We start from the raw sequence: 4,782 nt of genomic DNA on the forward strand, positions 1-4,782 counted from the left end.
AGGTTCCCACGTTGCCTTGTGCGGTTGTCCTGCACTTTTTTACATTTGCAGAGCACAAAGGAAAACAACGAAGGTGGTAGGATTAGAGTATTTTTAGTGGGGAGGTGGATTTAACCTTCGTTTGGTGTTTGGATGCTGTAATTGCTTATCTTGTCAGTGATGTTGAGCTCGCAATGAAAATTGCTGCTTGTAGCGGAGGTTCGAGTTCGCCGTGAAGGTCGGTGCTGGTCCCGGAGTTTCCAAGCTCGCTGTGGAGATCGGCGATATGGGTTGCCGAAGGTCGCGGCCTTGCTTTTGTTCCCCGCACGGAGGTACCTGCCAGCTTCGCTGCTTTGCGAAGGTGGCGATGGTGACTTCTTGCATGGCTCCAACAACCAGGTTTGCTCCGAAAGATAGAAAAAGACAAGACTAGCTAGTTATTAACAGGTGACCATCGATTACACATTTTTTTTAGCTCATCCATCCAACTTTCTGCTTCTTTTCCAAATGCGAAGGTTATATTCTCAGTATCTTCTCTCTAGATAACCTTCTTGATCTTCTTTGTGGTATCATCGAAGGTTGTTTACTCGAGATGAGATCACGGTGGGCGTCACTGTTGGGTTCGAACGAGCTGAAACCAAATGGGTTGAAAGAAAGGGTACTCTAGCTCAAAGTAGTAAACTTAGAATGAGGGAGAGAGCAAGCAAGTGAGCAAAATAGCAAATGGACAAAAGTCCTCTCCTCCAAGCTCTAGAACTCTATTTATAGGGAGGAGAAGACGGTTATTTATATTTATTCTATTGGCGGGGTCAAATATTATAAAACGGTCTCTAGAATTAGCAAAGGAGTCCCTAAAACTTACAAACAGGTCCCTGGATGCTGCAACTAAGTCCCTAGACATCACAAACAAACCCTTAGACCCCTAACTTAGCCTCTTTTATACACAAGGGGTCCCTAGCCTTAGGTGATGGTCTAAGGCGCACCCCCAACACATACTATTACGAACCTACAAACTACATCTAGAAAGTATTCGAGTACTTACAGCATGGATTTTTTTTAACCAATTTTCTTTATCTCAAGAGCTTTAGGTGCTGGAGCAGCACCCAAAGCACTCGACGGCGTTGGCTTGCCAATCAAGGGCAACGCTTGCGTCGGTGTGGCAGTTAGTGGAGTTGTTTGCATTCTAGGGTCAGCCGAGAGCGGTATTTATCCCAGCATGGCCTTGGCAGACTCTAGAGACAGGTCCACTGTAACAGAAGACACATCTTGCCCCTTCATAGTATCATCCCCGATGACTCCCCCGACCTTTTGCTTTGACAGCTTGGGCTTCGGAGAACTAGCATTGAAGATCCAAGAAATGAGGAGAAATCATCAACAGAAAGCAACCAACAGAACTCGCAAAATCAGACAAGACAGTGTTTCGTCTCCATCATCACCTGGCGAGGCGCTCGCCCTGCGCTTCCAACTGGCGACTCTTTGTTTTTTTGAGTGGCTAGGAAAGTCACCACCAGAAGAGCTCATGCCTTCCTAGGAGGTACTTGTCCTCTTGGCCTTAATTACCTCTACCAGGGTACGATCATCGTAAGTACCCTCATCTTCCTCCCCACTAACTCGATCGATAGTGGGTCGAGAGGTTTTGGGCGCCTGGAACGCTGACGGCATTATGTGGTCTAGACGCTGAAGGTCCGGCATCGGAGGCATGCTCTTATATACATTTATATCATCCTGCAGTAAGATTTCAAGATCTATCATACTAAAACAAAGGATATCAGAAGTACTCGATAAAAGAATACCACTACTTACCCCTACCTGTTTGGGCAGATTTTTTGCTGAATACGAGCACGGGACATACAACACGGTCTCGGCACTCATGAGTACCCAGCTTACTCGTAGCATGGCTTCATTTTTCTCAATTCGCTCTGCAGAAAATCAAGATGGATTTGAGACGCCAAGGTACTTAAGCCAAATCGCGCTCACTTCTACAATGGCTGGATTCGCTGGCCCACCCACGAGTGCATCACCGATGCTTCAATAACTCCTGCATCTCTATACTTCTTGATCATGCCAAGCATATCTTCAATTTGGCTTATGTTCTGGCACGCCAAGGTCCACTCGCCAGCAATTCTGAGCGCTCCAACATCCTTTTAGGAAGCGAGGGCTCATGGTTTTCAATATAGAACCATCGTTCCTTCCACCTAGATAGACTAGTCAAGAACTTGTAGGGGATGTACTTCTTTTCCATCCCCTGCTGCAGCTGGATTCTGGCCCCACCGATTTTGTACATTTTATCCTTGTTGGGTTGTGGCTTGAGATGAAAAAGGTAGCAGAAAAGATCGAAATGGGGTTTTTATCCCTAAGAAACCCTCACAAAAATGGACAAAGATGGTGATGTGAAGAATCAAATTGGGGTTGAGATGATGGAGCTGGATGCCATAATGGAAGAGAAGACCGCGGAAGAAATCAGAAGTCGGGAGGGCTAACCCACGCTCGATAAAATATTGAAACAAAACTATTTCTTCAGCCCTTTCGTACGGCCTCTTATCACCAGTGGCAGGGCACCACGGGATAACTTCTTTGGGCTGAAGAAAGCACTCATCAACCAGCCTCTTGAGGTCAGCCTCAGAACACTTACTTGTTCTCCACCCATCGCCTGTTGTGGCGATAGGCTGGGAATCCTTCCCCTTCGTCTTGGTGGCACCCTTTTTGCCGGCCATCCTTGTTGTCACGAGTCGCTTCACTCGCATGCACTCGGGGGCTAAGGATTGGGGTGACAGAACAGCGCTCTAGAGGAGGAGGAAGGTCACGGCAACTACTCCTAATAGAAAAAGATCCACTTCAATTGGCATAAATCTGAATCTGGAGGTGGCGGCGGCTATGAAATAGAGGAAGATGAAAGGCTTAAGGCAATGAAAACACAAGTGAAAGAGTGAGTAAACCCTAGGTTCACCACGCGGTTAAATAACCAACGGCTACGACTATAGAAGGCCAAAGGTCACTATGTAGAAACCGAAGAATTTTTCTCAGGATAAGATTGCATTTGAGTGGTAAATTAGGACTCCTTTGAGGAAGTTATTTGCTTAACCTTTTTTCAGGGATGCTATCATGAAAAAAGAGGTTCTCAAATTTTTGAACCAATTTATCCATTTTAACCATCAATTCAGATTCTTAATTTTTCACACATTTCATGCCACGACTCTTTGGATTCTTTTTTTTTCAAAATCTTAGGATTTGGATTCAAGGATCGGGGGCTACGGGACACGTGTCATCGACAACTTATTTTTTAAATTTTTGGAAGATAAGAGCAGACGATTCAAGACTAATTTGACCCTCAGCCTGATTCTTCAATTCAACCTAAGGCTCGGGGGGATACTCCACATGGAGTGCGAATTTCATCGCACCCCATATAAAAGATGACTTAAAAACTACTCGGGGCTTGAGCACCTCACAGCCTCGATGCAGCCAAGAAAGTATTCGAAAGACACCTTCAAGATGAAGTTTGAAAGAATTTGAAGACGCCTTCAGAAGTACTCGGGAGCCTATAGTACTCGACTACGAAGAGCTCGGGGGCTTGTCAGATCTGGGGCCACAGGACTGATCACATGGCATATATATTATAGGATAAGGGATGTGACATAGCCCACACGCTACACCAATTGTAACAACTTATATAGGAGTAGGACTAGCCGGAAAAGAATGAAACTACCCGAGTAGTACTCGTGTATAACTCCTAAGCTAGTATTGGGCAAGAATTTACACGTAACCCTATCCCCCAGACTATATAAGGGCGGGCAGGGGACCCCTCCAAACGCATCCACATCTAAGGCAATACAAACCACCAGACAGGACGTAAGGTATTACGCATACTGCGGCCCAAACCTGTCTAAAGTTTCATGTTCCTTGCACCTTCGAGTTCCTGATCTCGGCGACACCCTACATACAATACCAACTCGGGGGTATCTCTCGGTGGGCTTGGAGGTTAAATACCGACACCACGGATGCCTCTGGCTCCTTGGTGTTGGCCAGGTGATTATTGAAACCTCCTGAGCCGTTGGCGATGTAGATCAAGGAGCCTAAGACGAATGTTGTGCCCTCATCGAGCATGGTGCTGGTAAAGTTGAACGATGCCATCGAGTTCATCGATGGATCTTTGATGAGCACCCCTACTTGGCGCGCCAGCTCTCGGTGTTTTACCACCAAGCCCACCAAGGGATACCCCCGAGGTGGTAGGTTTTATGTAGGGTGTCGCCGAGATCAGGAACTCAAAATGTCATATGTGGTGGTTTGTATTACCTTAGATGTGATTGCTTTGGAGGGCTCCCTATCCGCCCTTATATAGTCGGGGGGATAGGGTTACATGGAATCCTAGCCCGATACTAGCTTAGGAGTACTACCCGAGTACTACTCGGGTAATTTCTTTTTATTCCGACTAGACCTACTCATGTTCGAGTAGTTACAACAGATGTAGGGTATGGGCCATGCTCCATCCCATATCCTAAAATATATGCCATATGTGTAGTCCTGTGGCCCGGGTCTGACACGCTGTGACTTGCTGTTGATTAGTCAGTCATTAGGAGAGCAGGACGTGTAGCGAGGCATTCGTGGTGGCCATGCACATAGGGCACGCCTCCGCAGCCATGTCGCATCCATCGCACAGGCACAGGTGCAGGCACGGCAAGTATGCATTGAGGGAGAGTGTTAAAATAACAATGCATACTTCAGAAGGTTCTAGAAGAATTTGGAAATGGCAAGAGAGAGGAGTTGCCATGCTTCATGGTATTGATGGGCATTGAAACACATTGTGAC

This window comes from Panicum hallii, chromosome 5 (assembly GCF_002211085.1).
Source record: "Panicum hallii strain FIL2 chromosome 5, PHallii_v3.1, whole genome shotgun sequence".
NCBI lineage: Eukaryota > Viridiplantae > Streptophyta > Magnoliopsida > Poales > Poaceae > Panicum > Panicum hallii.